Consider the following 23,987-nt stretch of genomic DNA (forward strand, 5'->3'; position numbering starts at 1 on the left):
GCATTCCTTGGTTTCTGTTAAAATTAACATGGCTAATAGCATTCCTTGGCTTCTGTTAAAAATGACGAAGCGTTGACTATCTAAACACGTTCATCCTTGAGGGAGAAGTGTTTGCAAGCTAATTCCTGAGGGTCCATGGCTTACTCATGCTTGGCCTGGAAGTGTCCCAAATGGCCCCCTGTTCCCTATAGAGTGCACTACTTTTGACCAGAGCCCATAGCACTTTACATGGAATTGGGTGCCGTTTCAGATGCAGAATACTACTTCAACTGCTTTAGTGTTTTGGGTCCTTCACTGGAACGTTCTTTTGTCAGGGGAAGATTCCTTCGCTCATGAGAATGCAACTCGAGCTACTTGAACCTCAGTCAAGGAAAGTAGTGAATGTTTATAAGGGGAGGGACGGGTGTTTCAGGCAGGGTTAGAGGGATGGGTGAGGGAGGGGTCCTCGATTGTCCGCGCTGTTGAAAGCAGCTGTGTGTCTTTTGTGCTCGGCCACTGCTTCATTGTTCAAACCTGCCGACCCAGAGGGAGCGATGAATACGGGGGAGGGAGGGAGGGAAAGGGAGAGAGTCCAACAAGTGAAAGGGGAGCAAACTTTTTTAAGGTGAATAAATAATGCCCTCTCCCTTTCTACCACAAGAATAAGACGATAAGAAGACATTTGAAAAAGGAGAGAGAGAGAACTCTGTGTGCTCTTGCCTTGAGAGAATTCAAATCCGTGTCTCTCACCCCTCCCCCTCTCCTCCATTCAAAAGCCTTCCTTCTCCCTGCAAGCTGCTTTCCCTCGTAGCCCTGAAGAGATAGCCTAAGTTGTGTTCTATCGTTTTCCCCCTCTGCACGGAGTAAGATAAGGGAAGGGCCTGGTTAGAAAGAAAAAGAGGGGAAACGGGAGAACGAACGAGTGCAGCCAATCAATGCAGCAAGAGCTGCTCTCTTCAGCGCACTGCACACTCACTGTCACAATGGGAGAGGCGTGAGTTGGGGAGAGAGAGGGAGAGAAAGGTGCGGAAGGAGTAGAGTAGTGGACTGCAGGGGGATCCTGACTCATTCACTCTGAAGGGAAGGAAGGAAAGGATTTGCTGCTAATCTTTCCATCTGTGTGTCTCAGGTCAGTAGTATTGTACTACACTTATACATTCTGTGTGTGTCTCAGGTCAGTAGTATTGTACTACACTTATACATTCTGTGTGTGTCTCAGGTCAGTAGTATTGTACTACACTTATACATTCTGTGTGTGTCTCAGGTCAGTAGTATTGTACTACACTTATACATTCTGTGTGTGTCTCAGGTCAGTAGTATTGTACTACACTTATACATTCTGTGTGTGTCTCAGGTCAGTAGTATTGTACTACACTTATACATTCTGTGTGGGTCTCAGGTCAGTAGTATTGTACTACACTTATACATTCTGTGTGTGTCTCAGGTCAGTAGTATTGTACTACACTTATACATTCTGTGTGGGTCTCAGGTCAGTAGTATTGTACTACACTTATACATTCTGTGTGTGTATTTCTCTCTGGTTTCTGTGTGTGTATTCCTCTCTTGGTTCTGTGTGTGTGTTCTCAGTCAGACAGGCGATAACAACAGCTACACCACTAGTGTGTGCCAACAGGAGTCTTCACATCTCACTGCAGATAGTTTAGGGTCGTCACTAGTTACCACAGCCACAAAGTCATAATGATATCTAAACCCCGCCTATTTCTGCAATTTATTTTCTTAAAATATGATTTTAAATCTAACATTAACCCTAACCACACTGCTAACATTATGCTTAACCTTAAATTAAGACCAAAAAGCAAATGTTTGTTTTCATGAATTTTTCCATTAATACAGTTGCTAAGCCAGATAGTGTGGTTGGTTGGAAAGCTTTGATCTGTGCAGTTCAGTGAATCAGATGAGAGGGTTTCCTGGTAACAGTTTCCAAATCTGAAATCAGTCGGTGGTGTGTAGGTGCCTGTAAGCTGATGTAGACATTCTTCTGGGGCATTGAGCATGACTGGCTTTTGTCTGTTGTTGTTGGGATGTTGTCAAGTATAAGAAGCTCATATATAGGAAGATTATAGGAAAGCTTTGTATTCCCCCTAAAGAGCAATTACCTTCACAAACACAGTGAGGAATAGACCTGGGAATGAGGTTGATGGGTCTGTTTACAACAGAGGTGACGCCCATCAAGTGTCAACGTGCTTAGTGTGTGTGGGTGTGGCCTTGCGGGTAGCTTTGGAGTGTGTGTAAACATCTATGCCAGATTGTTAACACCACACATCTATCTGACCTGCATGGCAGAGTTATGCACTATATATCGGTTTAAAAGGTCAAAGTACCAACAGTCTGTCCCAATACACTCACTTCGATCCCTTCCTAAGACACACACTCTCACACACACAGAGTCCAATGGCGGCGAGCTTTACTCCACGCCAGCCGACGCTTGTTATTGTGCATGGTGATCTTAGGTTTGTGTGCTGCTGCTCGGCCATGGAAACCCAAAGAAACAGTTCTTGTGCTGACGTTGCTTCCAGAGGCAGTTTGGAACTCGGGAGTGAGTGTTGCAACCGAGGACAGACAATTTTTACGTGCTTCAGCACTCTGCAGTCCCGTTCTGTGAGCTTGTGTGGCCTATCACTTCGCGGATGAGCCGTTGTTGCTCCTAGACGTTTCCACTTCACAATAACAGCACTTACAGTTGACCGGGGCAGCTCTAGCAGGGCAGAAATTTGATCAAGTGACTTGTTGGAAAGGTGGCATCCTATGACGGTGCCACATTGAAAGTCACTGAGCTCTTCAATAAGGCCATTCTATTCCCAGTGTTTGACTATGGCGATTGCATGGCGGTGTGCTCAATTTTAAACACCTGTCAGCGACGGGTGTGGCTGAAATAGCCGAATCCACTAATTTGAAGGGGTGTCAACATGTATTATTTGGGGTTATTATGAAGAAGTTATTTCAACTGATTCTAGAGGCATAGTCACTTGTTTAGGTGGTAGTAATGAGGTAGATAACTGGAGAGTTGCTCTGTTGAATGATTTATTAATGTCATTATATCCTTATTAAGAGGAGAGGTAGCACTCCGTGTCCGAGACAACATTGTGAGGCATATATAGATTTTGTTCAAGGTCCAAGAGGACAGAAATAGTTTGATTGTCAGTGTGACGGTGGTCTTTTGACAAGCCTATCAAGTCTGAGACCCCATAACAGACAGGCTGTCAAGAGGAATCAGGTGTTCTTGTCAAGTACCTCGATGTCTCGTCTGAAATGACTGAGTTTGATTGGTTTGTTTCTTTGAGACACCGGCACTTTATGACAGTCCTCAGGGCAGAGCACACACACACGTGTACACAGTCATACACCGATCGCTGCCCACCCTTTCCCTCAACCCTGCACTCACTACTTGAATGAAAGTGAAGGAGTATACCAGAATAGAATATACAGTGGCTTGCGAAGGTTTTCACCCCCCTTGGACCTGGAATTAAAAATGATTTTTTTGGGGTGTTTGTATCATTTGATTTACACAACATGCCTACCACTTTGAAGATTCAAAATATATTTTATTGTGAAACAAGCAAGAAATAAATTTAAAAAACAGAACTTGAGCGTGCATAACTATTCACCCCCTCCCGAAAGTCAATACTTTGTAGAGCCACCTTTTGCAGCAATTACAGCTGCAAGTCTCTTGGGGTATGTCTCTATAAGCATGACACATGTAGCCACTGGGATTTTTTCCCATTCTTCAAGGCAAAACTGCTCCAGCTCCTTCAAGAACTGCTCCAGCTCCTTCAAGTTGGATGGGTTCTGCTGGTGTACAGCAATCTTTAAGTCATACCACAGATTCTCAATTGGATTGAGGTCTGGACTTTGACTAGGCCATTCCAAGACATTTAAATGTTTCCCCATAAACCACTTGAGTGTGTCTGTAGCTCTATGCTTAGGATCATTGTCCTGCTGGAAGGTGAACCTCCGTCCCAGTCTCAAATCTATGGAAGACTGAAACAGGTTTCCCTCAAGAATTTCCCTGTATTTAGCTCCATCCATCAATCTTTCAATTCTGACCAGTTTTCCAGTCCCTGCCAATGAAAAACATCCCCACAGCATGATGCTGCCACCACCATGCTTCACTGTGGGGATGGTGTTCTCGGGGTGATGGGAGGTGTTGGGCCAGACATAGCGTTTATCTTAATGGCCAAAAAGCTAAATTTTAGTCTCATCTGACCAGAGTACCTTCTTCTATATGTTTGGGGAGTCTCCCACATGCCTTTTGGAGAACACTTTAAGCAATGGATTTTTTCTGGACACTCTTCTGTAAAGCCCAGCTCTGTGGAGTGTATGGCTTAAAGTGGTCCTATGAACAGATACTCCAATCTCCGCTGTGGAGCTTTGCAGCTCCTTCAGGGTTATCTTTGGTCTCTTTGTTGTGTCCTGATTAATACCCTCCTTGCCTGGTTCGTGAGTTTTGGTAGGCTGCCCTCTCTTGGCAGGTTTGATTTGATTTGTTGTGATGCCATATTCTTTCAATTTTTTAATACGGATTTAATGGCGCTCCGTGGGATATTCAAAGTTTCTGATATTTTTTTATAACCCAACCCTAATGTGGAGAAGTACATAACTTTGTCCCTGACCTGTTTGGAGAGCTCCTTGGTCTTCATGGTGCTGCTTGCTTGGTGATGCCCCTTGCTTAGTGGTGTTGCAGACTCTGGGGCCTTACTCAGATCATGTGACAGATCATGTGACACTTAGATTACACACAGGTGGACTTTATTTAACTAATTATGTGACTTCTGAAGTTAATTGGTTGCACCAGATCTTATTTAGGGGCTTCATAGCAAAAGGGGTGAATACATATGCACGCACCACTTTTCCATTGTTTAAAAAATATATATATTTTTTGAAACAAGTAATTTTTTTCATTTCACTTCACCAATTTTGACAATGTCCATTACATGAAATCCAAATAAAAATCTATTTAAATTACAGGTTGTAATGCACCAAATATAGGAAAAACGCCAAGGGGGATGAATACTTTTGCAAGGCACTGTAAGTAAGTCTATTTTATCCACTAGCAGAGGTAAGCAGTCACCAAACACCATCTCTCGATACATTGCTTCCATCTATGCCAGTACAGTACAGGCAGTATCTCTGTCCTTGACAAAGGCAGGTCTGAATAGATACTTCACATCTTAGTTACAGTTCAGGCCACATAGTACAGCTCTAATCAATAGTTAATAATGGGCAGTTTGGGGATTTAGAGATCACAGTGGTGTTGTAAAGCAGGGTTTTGTCGACCCGGTGAAAGATATGTGTTTGGAGTCATGAGAGGTAAAGTGAGTCAAGAGGACACCCCAGACTGTTTACAGTTGGTGTGATTGTGAGGTTATATGTCCCTCGGTCATCAGCTCTATGCCACAATGCTGCTATGTATGAGAAGAGTCCGTAATAACCCAACCAGGACGGCGGTGAGAAGTTACACTATGTAATGATCCTGATGTACAGCTAGTGGCTATGAAGCGTGTGTTGGATCTGAACCAAAGCTCTATGAGGAAAAGCAATGCTGACCTTGGTTTGACCAGAACGGTCTACAAAAGGGTTGGACAGAGTTCATTCTGGGACTTCCACCTGTGAGGCGGGGTGCGGTCGGTTGACTTGCGGTGGGTGCGGTCGGTTGACTTGCGGTGGGTGCGGTCGGTTGATTTGCGGTTAAGGTCACTCAGGAGTAGCCGGGGGTCAGAGGGAAAATTAACCTTGGTTTCCGCCCCTGCCAGGAGACTGTAACAAAAACAGCCAGTCCAGACCAGCCAGGCACACCTACTCCTGTGTGTAAATCTAACTGACATCTCACTGAGAGCAGAGAGCATAAAACCCCTGTTGACTGCATCAGAACCAGACCTGGTCCAACCAGTATATACTCTATACTTTCAGAACCAGACCTGGTCCAACCAGTATATACTCTATACTTTCAAATACTTTGAGATTATGCTTTAGCCCGACCTGAAGTGCCAAATGGGTGGGTTTTCAAATCAAATTGTATTTGTCACATGCGCTGAATACAACAGGTGTAGACCTTACCGTGAAATGCTTACTTACAAGCCCTTAACCAACAATGCAGTTCAAGAAAGAGTTAATAAAATATTTACTAAATAAACTAAAGTTTAAAAAAAATACGTAACCCAATAAAATAACGTGGGGCTCATCCATTGGTTCAAGTGCGCCAGGCCAGCTCAATCAAACCCTGCCAAATACCATTTAAACCCAGGCAAGCTCAATCAAAACCCTGCCAAATACCATTTAAACCCAGGCAAGCTCAATCAAAACCCTGCCAAATACCATTTAAACCCAGGCAAGCTCAATCAAAACCCTGCCAAATACCATTTAAACCCAGGCAAGCTCAATCAAAACCCTGCCAAATACCATTTAAACCCAGGTCAGTGAAGGGCTTTCTGCCAAAGAGAAGCCGTTCCTCCTCCCATCTCAAGTTTCTGACATGGGAACAGTCCGAGATTCCCAGAAACATCTGTAAAAAGGGAACTACCTGTGAGTGAATCAGTCTACGACGTCAACAGAGGAGTATGTCTGACATCAATGGAGGGGGAAATAGAGGATTAGTTTACCAGTCTCAATAGGGACATCGGCTAGTTAATGTACGCACGCGCGCATGCACACACACCAGGGATATCAGACTTGAAACTAACCCCATTTACTGGCATCAAAACACACATCACCATAGCCACTCAAAGCTTTATCATCAAGAATCCAATGTATTCATAATATGTTCCTATACCAACCTAACTTTCCACTGTATTCATTAGTTCCTATACCCACATAACTCTCCACTGTATTCATATGGTCCTATACCCACATAACTCTCCACTGTATTCATAAGTTCCTATACCCACCTAACTCTCCACTGTATTCATATGTTCCTATACCCACCTAACTCTCCACTGTATTCATTAGTTCCTATACCCACATAACTCTCCACTGTATTCATTAGTTCCTATACCCACATAACTCTCCACTGTATTCATATGTTCCTATACCCACATAACTCTCCACTGTATTCATATGTTCCTATACCCACATAACTCTCCACTGTATTCATAAGTTCCTATACCCACATAACTTTCCACTGTATTCATATGTTCCTATACCCACATAACTCTCCACTGTATTCATATGTTCCTATACCCACATAACTCTCCACTGTATTCATATGGTCCTATACCCATATAACTCTCCACTGTATTCATATGGTCCTATACCCACATAACTCTCCAGTGTATTCATATGGTCCTATACCCACATAACTCTCCACTGTATTCATATGGTCCTATACCCACATAACTCTCCACTGTATTCATATGGTCCTATACCCACATAACTCTCCAGTGTATTCATATGGTCCTATACCCACATAACTCTCCACTGTATTCATATGTTCCTATACCCACATAACTCTCCAGTGTATTCATATGTTCCTATACCCACATAACTCTCCAGTGTATTCATAAGTTCCTATACCCACATAACTCTCCAGTGTATTCATATGTTCCTATACCCACATAACTCTCCAGTGTATTCATAAGTTCCTATACCCACATAACTCTCCAGTGTATTCATATGTTCCTATACCCACATAACTCTCCAGTGTATTCATATGTTCCTATACCCACATAACTCTCCACTGTATTCATATGTTCCTATACCCACATAACTTTCCACTGTATTCATATGTTCCTATACCCACATAACTCTCCACTGTATTCATATGTTCCTATACCCACATAACTCTCCACTGTATTCATATGTTCCTATACCCACATAACTCTCCAGTGTATTCATATGTTCCTATACCCACATAACTCTCCACTGTATTCATATGTTCCTATACCCACATAACTCTCCACTGTATTCATATGTTCCTATACCCACATAACTTTCCACTGTATTCATATGTTCCTATACCCACATAACTCTCCACTGTATTCATATGTTCCTATACCCACAACTCTCCACTGTATTCATATGGTCCTATACCCACATAACTCTCCAGTGTATTCATATGGTCCTATACCCACATAACTCTCCAGTGTATTCTTATGGTCCTATACCCACATAACTCTCCACTGTATTCATATGGTCCTATACCCACATAACTCTCCAGTGTATTCATATGTTCCTATACCCACATAACTCTCCACTGTATTCATATGTTCCTATACCCACATAACTCTCCACTGTATTCATAAGTTCCTATACCCACATAACTTTCCACTGTATTCATAAGTTCCTATACCCACATAACTCTCCACTGTATTCATAAGTTCCTATACCCACATAACTCTCCACTGTATTCATAAGTTCCTATACCCACATAACTCTCCAGTGTATTCATATGGTCCTATACCCACATAACTCTCCACTGTATTCATATGTTCCTATACCCACATAACTTTCCACTGTATTCATATGTTCCTATACACACATAACTCTCCACTGTATTCATATGTTCCTATACCCACATAACTCTCCACTGTATTCATATGGTCCTATACCCACATAACTCTCCACTGTATTCATATGTTCCTATACCCACATAACTTTCCACTGTATTCATATGTTCCTATACCCACATAACTCTCCACTGTATTCATATGTTCCTATACCCACATAACTCTCCACTGTATTCATATGTTCCTATACCCACATAACTCTCCACTGTATTCATATGTTCCTATACCCACATAACTCTCCACTGTATTCATATGTTCCTATACCCACGTAACTCTCCACTGTATTCATATGTTCCTATACCCACATAACTCTCCACTGTATTCATATGTTCCTATACCCACATAACTCTCCACTGTATTCATATGTTCCTATACCCACATAACTCTCCAGTGTATTCATATGTTCCTATACCCACATAACTCTCCAGTGTATTCATATGTTCCTATACCCACATAACTCTCCACTGTATTCATATGTTCCTATACCCACATAACTCTCCACTGTATTCATATGTTCCTATACCCACATAACTCTCCACTGTATTCATATGTTCCTATACCCACATAACTCTCCACTGTATTCATATGTTCCTATACCCACACAACTCTCCAGTGAACAAATAAAAATGGGGTACAAGTTGGAATGTGATCCATATCAGGTGTTCTTTTATCCCGGCCCAAATACATGTCACCTGTCCAATTGTCTCAGCTCCCTCTTTATCCTCTCTGGGTGGGTGGAGGGCCCTGGCTGCCCAAATACATGTCACCTGTCCAATTGTCTCAGCTCCCTCTGTAGCCTCTCTGGGTGGATGGAGGGCCCTGGCTGCCCAAAAACATGTCACCTGTCCAATTGTCTCAGCTCCCTCTGTAGCCTCTCTGGGTGGGTGGAGGGCCCTGGCTGGCCAAATACATGTCACCTGTCCAATTGTCTCAGCTCCCTCTTTAGCCTCTCTGGGTGGGTGGAGGGCCCTGGCTGGCCAAATACATGTCACCTGTCCAATTGTCTCAGCTCCCTCTTTAGCCTCTCTGGGTGGGTGGAGGGCCCTGGCTGGCCAAATACATGTCACCTGTCCAATTGTCTCAGCTCCCTCTGTAGCCTCTCTGGGTGGATGGAGGGCCCTGGCTGCCCAAATACATGTCACCTGTCCAATTGTCTCAGCTCCCTCTTTAGCCTCTCTGGGTGGATGGAGGGCCCTGGCTGCCCAAATACATGTCACCTGTCCAATTGTCTCAGCTCCCTCTGTAGCCTCTCTGGGTGGATGGAGGGCCCTGGCTGCCCAAATACATGTCACCTGTCCAATTGTCTCAGCTCCCTCTTTAGCCTCTCTGGGTGGGTGGAGGGCCCTGGCTTCCCAAATACATGTCACCTGTCCAATTGTCTCAGCTCCCTCTTTAGCCTCTCTGGGTGGATGGAGGGCCCTGGCTGCCCAAATACATGTCACCTGTCCAATTGTCTCAGCTCCCTCTGTAGCCTCTCTGGGTGGATGGAGGGCCCTGGCTGCCCAAATACATGTCACCTGTCCAATTGTCTCAGCTCCCTCTTTATCCTCTCTGGGTGGGTGGAGGGCCCTGGCTGCCCAAATACATGTCACCTGTCCAATTGTCTCAGCTCCCTCTGTAGCCTCTCTGGGTGGATGGAGGGCCCTGGCTGCCCAAATACATGTCACCTGTCCAATTGTCTCAGCTCCCTCTGTAGCCTCTCTGGGTGGGTGGAGGGCCCTGGCTGGCCAAATACATGTCACCTGTCCAATTGTCTCAGCTCCCTCTTTAGCCTCTCTGGGTGGGTGGAGGGCCCTGGCTGGCCAAATACATGTCACCTGTCCAATTGTCTCAGCTCCCTCTGTAGCCTCTCTGGGTGGGTGGAGGGCCCTGGCTGCCCAAATACATGTCACCTGTCCAATTGTCTCAGCTCCCTCTGTAGCCTCTCTGGGTGGGTGGAGGGCCCTGGCTGCCCAAATACATGTCACCTGTCCAATTGTCTCAGCTCCCTCTGTAGCCTCTCTGGGTGGGTGGAGGGGCCTGGCTGCCCAAATACATGTCACCTGTCCAATTGTCTCAGCTCCCTCTGTAGCCTCTCTGGGTGGATGGAGGGCCCTGGCTGCCCAAAAACATGTCACCTGTCCAATTGTCTCAGCTCCCTCTGTAGCCTCTCTGGGTGGGTGGAGGGCCCTGGCTGCCCAAATACATGTCACCTGTCCAATTGTCTCAGCTCCCTCTGTAGCCTCTCTGGGTGGGTGGAGGGCCCTGGCTGCCCAAAAACATGTCACCTGTCCAATTGTCTCAGCTCCCTCTCTAGCCTCTCTGGGTGGGTGGAGGGGCCTGGCTGCCCAAATACATGTGGGTTAGTTTTGTGTAGAACTGCTAAATACTCAATTGAAAATGTGCAGAAAAAGGTTGGGGCTTTGTTTAGCCCTCCCTTTTTCTCCAAATGCTTCCCCCCAAAACAAACCGTTTACACTATGGAGTTGATAGCTTTACATACGAAAAAACACACACTGTATATTGTGGTGTGTGGTTATTTGTTTCTTGACAGCAAAATGAAGTACAGCTGACATGGACAGCTGGTAGCTGTGCTGTTGAGTGACATAATCACAGACCAGCCAGCCAGCTGATTTAACACACACACTCACACACGTCGGTACTGTTACATATACCTGGGTGATTCATAACATTAGGGTGGAAGACTATCACCCTTCTCTGGACCTATAAGCCACCCCTTTCCCTCACTCAATCCCTGTCACACACACACACACACACACGCCCACTCCCCTACTCCCTAAAGTAGAAACATAGGGACAGGAAGTTGAAGGGACATTCAGAGCCACCAGGAAGAGATACTAGCAGAACAATACTTCACTATCAAAGAACACAATGTTCCCTTCTCTCTGACTCCCTGAGTCTTTACATGGGGGTTGATGGGGTCAGTGTGTCTCTCCCTGAGTCTTTACATGGGGGTTGATGGGGATCAGTGAGTCTCTCCCTGAGTCTTTACATGGGGTTGATGGGGATCAGTGAGTCTCTCCCTGAGTCTTTACATGGGGGTTGATGGGGTCAGTGAGTCTCTCCCTGAGTCTTTACATGGGGTTGATGGGGATCAGTGAGTCTCTCCCTGAGTCTTTACATGGGGTTGATGGGGATCAGTGAGTCTCTCCCTGAGTCTTTACATGGGGTTGATGGGGTCAGTGGGTCTCTCCCTGAGTCTATACATGGGGGTTGATGGGGTCAGTGAGTCTTTTGTAATGACTACATTTGAAAACATTATTAAACTACTAAACTTCACACCCCCACAGTGGGTTGCAAGAAGTCACACATTCTATACATTTGCTGATGACACAACAGCCTGATCAACGACAAGACAACCTATAGGGAGGAGGTCAAAGACCTGGTCGCGTGGTGCCAGGACAACAGCCTCTCCCTCAACGTGATCAAGACAAAGGAGATGATTGTGGACTACAGGAAAAGGAGGACCGAGCACGTCTCCATTCTCATCGACGGGGCTGCAGTGGAGCAGGTTGAGAGCTTCAAGTTACTTGGTGTCCACATCACCAACAAACTAACATGGTCCAAGCACACCAAGACAGACGTGAAGAGGGCACGACAAAACCTATTCTCCCTCAGGAGACTGAACAGATTTGCCATGGGTCCAGCTGCACCATCGAGAGCATCCTAACTGGTTGCATCACTGCCTGGTATGGCAACTGCACGGCCTCTGACCACAAGGCACTACAGAGAGTAGTGCGAACGGCCCAATATACTGGGGCCAAGCTTCCTGCCATCCAGGACCTATACCAGGCGGTGTCAGAGGAAGGTCTTAAAAATTGTCAAAGACTCCAGCCACCCTAGTCATAACCTGTTCTCTCTGCTACCGCACGGCAAGCAGTACCGGAGCGCCAAGTCTAGGTCCAAGAGGCTTCTAAACAGCTTCTACCCTCAAGCCATAAGACTCCTGAACATCTAGTCAAATGGCTACCCAGACTATTTGTAGTCCCCCCCCCCTCCCCCCACACCCCTTCTTTACACCACTGCTACTCTCTGTTGACATCTATGCATAGTCACTTTAATAACTCTGCCTACATGTACATACTACCTCAACTAACCCGTGCACCCGCACATTGACTCTGTATCAGTACCCCCCCTGTATATAGTCTCGCTATTGTTATTTTACTGCTGCTCTTTAATTACTTGTTACTTTTATCTCTTATTCTTATCTGTATTTTTTTTAAACTGCATTGTTGGTTAAGGGCTCGTAAGTAAGCATTTCACTGTAAGATCTACTACACCTGTTGTATTCGGCACATGTGACTAATAAAATTTGATTTTATGCATCCTATGACCTATGGTAGTTGGCCATCCTGAGAGAGACACGAGTATCTTATAACAGTATCACATCCTTGACTCGTGGGCACACTCTGTGGGGAATTTGAGTTAGATACAACTGAAAAATCAGGGAGAGGACATCTAGATTGACGGCAACTGCAAATCTCTCAGCTTGAGGCGATAATGTAACTCTTCTCTTCAAGCACAATATTCAAAACTCCTGCCCCAAAACCGTGAGAGAACTGCCAAGAACAGAAGAGCAAAATTAAGCCCAGCAACCTGCTGCAAGGTCCTTTTTTATTGCTTTTCAAGGGACCAGCTAAAATATTTTAGAAAATCTCAAGAGTAAATTTGTTTTAAAGCATTGCATTGCATTAGAGATGGCGTCACTGTGGCAGCGAACGCCATGGAAACAGGATACGTGGGACTGATTTACGATTGGCCTAGAGACAGAGCAGGCGGCCAATCCGCATTTTTCTGAGTCCAAATAACACTACGTAATCTAGCCAAACAAGACTTTGAGCTAAAACTATAAATTCTTCTACAAGCTTTTCAACAGTGGCCACTTTTCAACACTGTATCAGACGAATCATGTCTGAGCTGAGCTTGTATTAGAGTTGGGCCGTATGGACAACAATCCATATTGCGGTAAATTGTCTGAATTGATGCGATAACAGTAAAGTTCATAACATGAATGTGCACCACAGCTTTTTGTTGTATTGTTCTTTAAACTACTACTTCTAGTTTGTAACCATCAATTGTCCCATTTAACAACCACCTATATTAGCAAACGTATTACATTTCAAACTTCACATTCTAGTGTAGGCTACTTATCCTTAATGAAGGTTATTAGCAAAATGCCTGGGATAAGTGATGGGAATGAGCGATGTCTGAAATGTTCCGTTTAGCGCTCCAGCCTGTAGACATGGCCACGTCTGGATGTGCTGCTGTGACGGCGACACGGTGGTTGTGGGAAGGAGACATGGTGGTTGTGGGAAGGAGACTAAGTGGCCTCGTTGTTGATGAGCACCTACCCACTTTAGTTACAGTACATCGACAAGCCTGGAAGAACACGGGAGGTGTGTGTGTGTGTAAGTGAGAGCGAGGTTGTCGAGTGGGTGGGCAGTGATGGGAGAGGATACAGGAAGAAGGAGAAGGATATTACTTTACTCTGGTCCTGGCCTTGTGAGTTCCTGGATAACAATGGATATTCCATTTCCACATCTGTACACACACACACACACACTGGGGACCTCTGGGAATCCAGAACCCAGACCCTTAATTTTTTTGGAGTGAGAAAAGGATGACCTCACCAGGGCTTGGAGTGATGTTATGGTTTATATTGACTCTACCTCTCAGAGCTGGTGAACATATGCTGGGGATTACAAGGCCTGCTAATTTCCTGCTCTCTTTCTCTCTCTCTCTGCCTCTTTCTGCCTCTCACTACCTTTCTTTCTCTGTATCGCTTGTCTTCTCTCTCTCTTTCTCCCTCTCTGATGCTCCCCTCGTTCTCGCCCTCTTTCTCTCTTTTTCTCTCTCTCTTCGAGACTATTAACTAAAACCTGGAACTCATGTATGAGGTGTGAAGTCATACTGGGGTTTCTTCCCTTTATAAGTGGTTATGTGTGTTGAGCTGAGTGAGAAACCATATCAAGGGTCACACGCCTCATATCATGGGAATCGCATCAGGGCGGAACCACACAGATCTCAATGCTGGAACTTTAATATTTGAATGTGGTTAAAATGGTTGAGAGTTCAGTCGTATGGATCAAGGAATTGGTAGGGAATTCGAAGAGGGATCAAGAATTTGATATCAACTACTAGGGAATTTTCTGTTGCTGTCGCCAATTCAACTAAAACCCTCAACCCATAACTTATGCTGGGTCTGCACATCTGTTGAGACTGCTGGAAAGATTGTCTCCCTGGGCTTGAGATGGTCCTGTTTTACCAGGTCTTTGTTTGGAGTGCTCCTGTTTTCATATCAAATCTTAATTTGGAGTGTTTGGAGTGCTGTTTTCATATCAAATCCTAATTTGGAGTGTTTGGAGTGCTCCTGTTTTCATATCAAATCTTAATTTGGAGTGTTTGGAGTGCTGTTTTCATATCAGATCTTAATTTGGAGTGTTTGGAGTGCTCCTGTTTTCATATCAGATCTTAATTTGCAGTGTTTGGAGTGCTCCTGTTTTCATATCAGATCTCTGAGGAAATGAAGATGAGGTATGTGGAAGAAAGAATGCAAGTGGCGTGAGAGATAGAAGAATGTGAGAGATTGAATGGATACAAGATGGAGAGATGGAAAAAGATGGAGGGGGACCTGAGGTGATATAAAACAAAGTCCCGACAGAGGGATACAGACTGATATAGAACATATATTAGATCGAGACAAAGATGGAGAGATGGAAGGATGGGAAGAGAAAGCGAGAGGATTCCAGAGTGATATTAAACACTGATGTCATTCAGAAAGCTATTGTGCAGATGAAGAAGGAGACATTGAAGATAGGAAGAGAGGCATATTGGATTGTAGGGCTGGGAATTGCCAGGGACTTCACGATACAATATTACCACGATACTTAGGTGCCGATACGATGTTTATTGCGAGTCTCACGATTCTATATTTATTGCGAATCGATACTGTGATTTTATTGCGATTTGATGTTCCCAGCATAAAGAAGGCCAGTTTTATTGCTTCGTAAATCAGAACAACACTTTTCAGCTGTGCTAACATAATTGCAAAAGGGTTTTCTAATGGTCAATTAGCCTTTAAAAATTATAAACTTGAATTGGCTAACACAACGTGCCATTGGAACACAGGAGTGATGGTTAATGATAATGGGCCTCTGTACGCCTATGTAGATATTCCATCAAAAATCTGCCGTTTCCAGCTACAATAGTCATTTACAACATTAACAATGTCTACACTGTAATTCTGATCAATTTGATGTTATTTTAATGGACGAAAAATGTGCTTTTCTTTCAAAAACAAGGACATTTCTAAGTGACCCCAATCTTTTGAACGGTAGTGTAACTGTATAGAGTTTTTCCCCCATCGCTGTTGGGTTGATGTTAAACTATTGGATGAAGCCTTATCCCACTGATGCCTTATGACTCTCCTGCCCAACAGCCATAGAGAGGGAGGAGAGAAAGTCATTTTTCATTCAGAGATTTGGATTAAGGCTGTTGAGGATTATAAACACTTTAAGCCTTTCCATAACACACAGACAGAGACACACACACACCGATAAGTTAGCGACCGAGCAACCGTCTGTTCTCGTCCACATGTTGAACTAAATAATCAACTCCCGACTGGAAGTGGTCGCTGGGTGGCAGCAAGCCAAACCACATCCAGAGTCTCAGTTGGGTCGTTGGCTTTAGCCCATCCAGCCATCTTCTGCTAGGGACTTCAGGGGGAGTTGTGTAGGGTCCACACCCTAAGGTCTGGCTCTTGTTCTGGGCCACAGCTCCCCAAGAAACCTGCCTCCTGGAACCAGGAGCGTGACAGCAGATGGGGTTTTGGAGAGGGAGTGTGTGGGTGGGTGCACGTGCATGCCTGATGTATCAGTTTCCATTGTCAAAAGCTGGAGACGAGTCCCACAGTGCTAGTGAGGGACCGAAAGGAAAGGAGGATAGAGGGAGTGGGGCTTGGAGGGAAGGGAAGAGCGAGAGCGATGCTTGGAAGGAGAGAGGGGCTTGGAGGGGAAGAGAGAGGGGGGGTGGGCTAGTAGGGAGGGAGGGGAAGAGAGAGAGGGGCTTGGAAGGAGGGGAAGAGAGAGAGCGATGCTTGGAGGGAGGGAAGGGAAGAGCGAGAGCGATGCTTGGAGGGAGAGAGGAAGAGAGAGAGAGGGGCTTGGTATGTGTCGTTGGCCCGTGGTTTTTTCCTCCGTATTGTCATTTCCTCTGCAGCTTGAGTTAGAGCTCTCCGAACAGTCTGAAGGCTGCGAACGGGAACAAACAACACCACAGAGGAGCTGGGAAACCTAAACATTTATTCAGCGAGCCTGATGGGTGTCCCCTCTCTTCCCTAGCATCTGAGAGGGTTGTAATCTAAACATTTATTCAGCGAGCCTGATGGGTGTCCCCTCTCTTCTGTAGCATCTGAGAGGGTTGTAATCTAAACATTTATCCAGCGAGCCTGATGGGTGTCCCCTCTCTTCTGTAGCATCTGAGAGGGTTGTAATCTAAACATTTATCCAGCGAGCCTGATGGGTGTCCCCTCTCTTCTGTAGCATCTGAGAGGGTTGTAATCTAAACATTTATCCAGCGAGCCTGATGGGTGTCCCCTCTCTTCTGTAGCATCTGAGAGGGTTGTAATCTAAACATTTATCAGGAGAACCTGATGGTTCCTCTCTCTCCTCTCTGCACTGCAGGCATCTCTAAAGAGTAGGCTATATACTGTTGACGTTGTTATGAGTCAGTGCATCCTCTATTAAAGAGCACGATAGAATGTTTCAGTGGGTCAACAGGTCTCAGATCAGAAGGTTCTGGTGTTTCGTTGGGGACATCCGCCGTACAGATGTCTGTCTTTGGATTGACCTTTTCTGTTCAATTTCAAGTTTGGGCCGTGTGTAAATAAATAAATGGGACATGTTATTCACCAGAACTCTTGAAGTTCATACAGTTATATTGGGTTATCACAGTAAGGTCTATTGGTTATTACATCTCTATGTCCCCGTCTTGTCTGGCACTAATGACTGTCTTCAAGTGGTGTGTGTGACAGCAGTCACTCAAGCGATTCATTGCTCCCCATCAACCTTCAACAGAGCACTTAAAGAAGACTATCTTCTCAGGTCATGCTTATATCATGATGTACCTGTGTGTCTCACTTAGTTATGAGTCATCCCCAAGGGCTTTGACCTTTGACCTGCTGTCTGGTCTGTCAGCAAAGCTCTCAAACCCTTATAGTCCCTAATCCCTAGTCCCTGTTGAGTCGCAATTCAACAGCTCAGACACAAGAGGTATGTGGCAGGGTCTACAGTCAATCACGGATTACAAAAAGAAAACCAGCCCCGTCGCGGACCAGGATGTCTTGCTCCCAGACAGGCTAAACAACTTTTTTGCCCGCTTTGAGGACAATACAGTGCCACTGACACGGCCCCCTACCAAAACCTGCGGGCTCTCCTTCACTGCAGCCGAGGTGAGTAAAACATTTAAACGTGTTAACCCTCGCAAGGCTGCAGGCCCAGACGGCATTCCCAGCCGCGTCCTCAGAGCATGCGCAGACCAGCTGGCTGGTGTGTTTACGGACATATTCAATCAATCCTTATCCCAGTCTGCTGTTCCCACATGCTTCAAGAGGGCCACCATTGTTCCTGTTCCCAAGAAAGCTAAGGTAACTGAGCTAAACGACTACCGCCCCGTAGCACTCACTTCCGTCATCATGAAGTGCTTTGAGAGACTAGTCAAGGACCATATCACCTCCACCCTACCGGACACCCTAGACCCACTCCAATTTGCTTACCGACCCAATAGGTCCACAGACGACGCAATCGCAACCACACTGCACACTGCCCTAACCCATCTGGACAAGAGGAACACCCATGTGAGAATGCTGTTCATCGATTACAGCTCAGCATTTAACACCATAGTACCCTCCAAACTCGTCATCAAGCTCGAGACCCTGGGTCTCGACCCCGCCCTGTGCAACTGGGTCCTGGACTTCCTGACGGGCCGCCCCCAGGTGGTGAGGGTAGGTAACAACATCTCCACCCCGCTGATCCTCAACACTGGGGCCCCACAAGGGTGCGTTCTGAGCCCTCTCCTGTACTCCCTGTTCACCCACGACTGCGTGGCCATGCACGCCTCCAACTCAATCATCAAGTTTGCGGATGACACTACAGTGGTAGGCTTGATTACCAACAACGACGAGACGGCCTACAGGGAGGAGGTGAGGGCCCTCGGAGTGTGGTGTCAGGAAAATAACCTCACACTCAACGTCAACAAAACAAAGGAGATGATTGTGGACTTCAGGAAACAGCAGAGGGAGCACCCCCCTATCCACATCGACGGGTCAGTAGTGGAGAAGGTGGAAAGTTTTAAGTTCCTCGGTGTACACATCACGGACAAACTGAATTGGTCCACCCACACACAGACAGCGTTGTGAAGAAGGCGCAGCAGCGCCTCTTCAACCTCAGGAGGCTGAAGAAATTCGGCTTGTCACCAAAAGCACTCACAAACTTCTACAGATGCACAATCGAGAGCATCCTGTCGGGCTGTATCACCGCCTGGTACGGCAACTGCTCCGCCCACAACCGTAAGGCTCTCCAGAGGGTAGTGAGGTCTGCAGAACGCACCACCGGGGGCAAACTACCTGCCCTCCAGGACACCTACACCACCCGATGTCACAGGAAGGCCATAAAGATCATCAAGGACAACAACCACCCAAGCCACTGCCTGTTCACCCCGCTATCATCCAGAAGGCGAGGTCAGTACAGGTGCATCAAAGCAGGGACCGAGAGACTGAAAAACAGCTTCTATCTCAAGGCCATCAGACTGTTAAACAGCCACCACTAACATTTAGCGGCCGCTGCCAACATACTGACTCAACTCCAGCCACTTTAAAAATGGGAATTGATGGAAATTATGTAAAAATGTACCACTAGCCACTTTAAGCAATGCCACTTAATACAATGTTTACATACCCTACATTACCCATCTCATATGTATATATACTGTACTCTATATCATCTACTGCATCTTGCCATCTTTATGCAATACATGTACCACTAGCCACTTTAAACTATGCCACTTTATGTTTACATACCCTACAGTACTCATCTCATATGTATATACCGTACTCTATACCATCTACTGCATCTTGCCATGCCGTTCTGTACCACCACTCATTCATATATCTTTATGTACATATTCTTTATCCCTTTACACTTGTGTGTGTGTGTATAAGGTAGTAGTTGTGGAATTGTTAGGTTAGATTACTTGTTGGTTATTACTGCATTGTCGGAACTAGAAGCACAAGCATTTCGCTACACTCGCATTAACATCTGCTAACCATGTGTATGTGACTAATAAAATTTGATTTGATTTGATTTGATTTGATCTTCACTGCCTATCATCTCCCTAGACTAGAGCACTAACCCTAGCCCTCTAAAGACTGGAGCACTAACCCATAGCCCTCTAAAGACTAGAGCACTAACCCATAGCCCTCTAAAGACTAGAGCACTAACCCATAGCCCTCTAAAGACTAGAGCACTAACCCCTCTAAAGACTGGAGCACTAACCCATAGCTCTCTAAAGACTAGAGCACTAACCCATAGCTCTCTAAAGACTAGAGCACTAACCCATAGCCCTCTAAAGACTGGAGCACTAACCCATAGCCCTCTAAAGACTGGAGCACTAACCCATAGCCCTCTAAAGACTAGAGCACTAACCCCTCTAAAGACTAGAGCACTAACCCCTAGCCCTCTAAAGACTAGAGCACTAACCCATAGCTCTCTAAAGACTAGAGCACTAACCCATAGCCCTCTAAAGACTAGAGCACTAACCCATAGCTCTCTAAAGACTAGAGCACTAACCCATAGCCCTCTAAAGACTAGAGCACTAACCCCTCTAAAGACTAGAGCACGAACCCATAGCCCTCTAAAGACTAGAGCACTAACCCCTCTAAAGACTAGAGCACTAACCCATAGCCCTCTAAAGACTAGAGCACTAACCCATAGCCCTCTAAAGACTGGAGCACTAACCCATAGCCCTCTAAAGACTAGAGCACTAACCCATAGCCCTCTAAAGACTGGAGCACTAACCCATAGCCCTCTAAAGACTAGAGCACTAACCCATAGCCCTCTAAAGACTGGAGCACTAACCCATAGCCCTCTAAAGACTGGAGCACTAACCCCTCTAAAGACTAGAGCACTAACCCATAGCCCTCTAAAGAATAGAGCACTAACCCATAGCCCTCTAAAGACTAGAGCACTAACCCATAGCCCTCTAAAGACTGGAGCACTAACCCCTCTAAAGACTAGAGCACTAACCCATAGCCCTCTAAAGACTAGAGCACTAACCCCCAACCCTCTAAAGACTAGAGCACTAACCCCTAGCCCTCTAAAGACTAGAGCACTAACCCCTCTAAAGACTAGAGCACTAACCCATAGCCCTCTAAAGACTAGAGCACTAACCCATAGCCCTCTAAAGACTGGAGCACTAACCCATAGCCCTCTAAAGACTAGAGCACTAACCCCTAGCCCTCTAAAGACTGGAGCACTAACCCATAGCCCTCTAAAGACTAGAGCACTAACCCATAGCCCTCTAAAGACTAGAGCACTAACCCATAGCCCTCTAAAGACTAGAGCACTAACCCATAGCCCTCTAAAGACTAGAGCACTAACCCATAGCCCTCTAAAGACTGGAGCACTAACCCATAGCCCTCTAAAGACTAGAGCATTAACCCATAGCCCTCTAAAGACTAGAGCACTAACCCATAGCCCTCTAAAGACTAGAGCACTAACCCATAGCCCTCTAAAGACTAGAGCACTAACCCATAGCCCTCTAAAGACTAGAGCACTAACCCATAGCCCTCTAAAGACTAGAGCACTAACCCATAGCCCTCTAAAGACTGGAGCACTAACCCATAGCCCTCTAAAGACTGGAGCACTAACCCCCAACCCTCTAAAGACTAGAGCACTAACCCCTCTAAAGACTAGAGCACTAACCCATAGCCCTCTAAAGACTAGAGCACTAACCCATAGCCCTCTAAAGACTAGAGCACTAACCCATAGCCCTCTAAAGACTGGAGCACTAACCCATAGCCCTCTAAAGACTAGAGCACTAACCCCTAGCCCTCTAAAGACTAGAGCACTAACCCATAGCCCTCTAAAGACTAGAGCACTAACCCCTAGCCCTCTAAAGACTGGAGCACTAACCCATAGCCCTCTAAAGACTAGAGCACTAACCCATAGCCCTCTAAAGACTAGAGCACTAACCCATAGCCCTCTAAAGACTAGAGCACTAACCCCTCTAAAGACTAGAGCACTAACCCATAGCCCTCTAAAGACTAGAGCACTAACCCATAGCCCTCTAAAGACTAGAGCACTAACCCCTAGCCCTCTAAAGACTAGAGCACTAACCCATAGCCCTCTAAAGACTAGAGCACTAACCCATAGCCCTCTAAAGACTAGAGCATTAACCCATAGCCCTCTAAAGACTAGAGCATTAACCCATAGCCCTCTAAAGACTAGAGCACTAACCCATAGCTCTCTAAAGACTGGAGCACTAACCCCTCTAAAGACTGGAGCACTAACCCCTCTAAAGACTAGAGCACTAACCCATAGCCCTCTAAAGACTAGAGCACTAACCCATAGCCCTCTAAATACTAGAGCACTAACCCATAGCCCTCAAGACTAGAGCACTAACCCCTCTAAAGACTAGAGCACTAACCCCTAGCCCTCTAAAGACTAGAGCACTAACCCATAGCCCTCTAAAGACTAGAGCACTAACCCATAGCCCTCTAAAGACTAGAGCACTAACCCATAGCCCTCTAAAGACTAGAACATTAACCCATAGCCCTCTAAAGACTAGAGCATTAACCCATAGCCCTCTAAAGACTAGAGCACTAACCCATAGCCCTCTAAAGACTAGAGCATTAACCCATAGCCCTCTAAAGACTAGAGCATTAACCCATAGCCCTCTAAAGACTAGAGCATTAACCCATAGCCCTCTAAAGACTAGAGCACTAACCCCTAGCCCTCTAAAGACTAGAGCACTAACCCATAGCCCTCTAAAGACCACCCGGCATTAGAGAGAGAGAGAGAGATCTTAAGGGGCTCGCTCATCTTCTTTTACTTCTTATGGTCATTACTGATGTTTAGTCATTTAGTGGGCCACTGTGTTGACCTGTCAGCACGGTGATTGTGTGTGTTGACTTAGAACAATGAATCTCCTTACTAAGCACTTCTGATACCAGTTTTTCATCAAACCTGTATGAAAAGACTATGTGTTCTCTGTTTGTCAGTGAAACAACAAGCCTGTTGTCTGTCTGTCCCTTTCCTCAGCTAGCTCCAGCTCTTGGAACACAAGGGAATAATCCGCTAGGTGCTGCTGAGCTTGAAGAGCGCCTTTAATTCAGGCCCTTTGACTGTCTTTTGATGCTTTTGAAACTTTCCATTCAAGCTTCATTATCGCCTCGAATGAGCCGGCGGCGGCGTCATCGGAAGTCCTGCTTCCGAGCCTTTTCCAAGTTTTGGCAGGTAAAAGCCCGAGACAGATGGTTATGGAAGTCATTAACATTCCAGAGGGCGAACACATCGACACACACTCACACACACACACACACACACCACGAAGATGTGGACACTTGTTTATTTTTCCACGTGCGGGGGCGGGACCATGCCCGAATGCTGCACTGTCTGTCCTTCACTGAGAGAGGAGAAGGTGGTGGGGGGGGGGGGTGCAGACACCCCTGTCCTGAAAACAATACAAAGGGGCAGACAAATGAACGCTGTGGGCTCAGTGAGGGATCGGGGAAGTGGATTAGAGATGGATGGATTGACACAGAGGACTGGAGGACAGAGAGGGAGAGATGAAGAGAGAGGGAGAGGGAGGGGTGGAAAGAGACATGGGTGAGGGGGGAGATGGTGTGTAAGTGACATGGCATATGGACCAGAAGATCAACTTTCAGTCCTCAGTAGTTCCAGATTGTTATATGCATGTGTTTCACTGCACTAGATGTAACAGTATCTTCTTGAAGGGAGAAATCTTCTTCTGCTTTTTCAGCAACCAAAGCTGATCCCCTTTCTCTGCAAAACAGTATCTGACCAGCCATAAAGAGATCTCAACTTCAGTATCTGATTTTCACCTCCTGTAAATGTGTTGTATCCAATACATCGTCATGGTCTACCACACACACACACACAGGCCATAAATCCACGTTCAGGTCCCCAAAATGTGGAAATATCCCATTCCTCCTCCAGCTCTGTGTCCCAATAATTCCTCCTGTGGAGTTGGTGGGCGTGGTGATCTGTAAACCAGAGAGGAGCGTGGGTTGTGGCTCAGACATGAAAGAAACGTCTTGAATCACCACGGAGACCTGATACAGTGACGTACAGTAGTACTGAGTGGCTGCTACTCTCTAGAATGATAAGCCTTGGGGGGGAGGAACTGCCCCTCTCTAGAATGATAGGCCTTGGGAGGGAGGAACTGCCCCTCTCTAGAATGATAGGCCTTGGG

At 45.8% G+C, this 23,987-nt stretch overlaps 1 protein-coding gene across 14 annotated transcripts in view; it reads left to right on the forward strand.

The window, feature by feature from the left end:
• Positions 1 to 23,987, forward strand: part of add3a (adducin 3 (gamma) a) — a 153,438-nt gene that overhangs the window by 46,260 nt on the left and 83,191 nt on the right. For 3 of the 14 annotated variants that reach the window (XM_071389293.1, XM_071389292.1, XM_071389295.1), the window contains exon 1: positions 799 to 1,108. The exons of 7 other annotated variants lie outside the window; for them this stretch is intronic. The gene's annotated coding sequence lies outside the window, so the exon portion shown is untranslated. Of the gene's footprint in view, positions 1 to 781; positions 1,109 to 23,987 lie in introns of those variants that run through there. 4 more of the 14 variants (XM_071389298.1, XM_071389305.1, XM_071389303.1 and 1 more) reach the window with 4 other exon arrangements.

Source organism: Salvelinus alpinus, chromosome 2, assembly GCF_045679555.1.
Source record: "Salvelinus alpinus chromosome 2, SLU_Salpinus.1, whole genome shotgun sequence".
NCBI classification, from domain to species: Eukaryota; Metazoa; Chordata; class Actinopteri; order Salmoniformes; family Salmonidae; genus Salvelinus; species Salvelinus alpinus.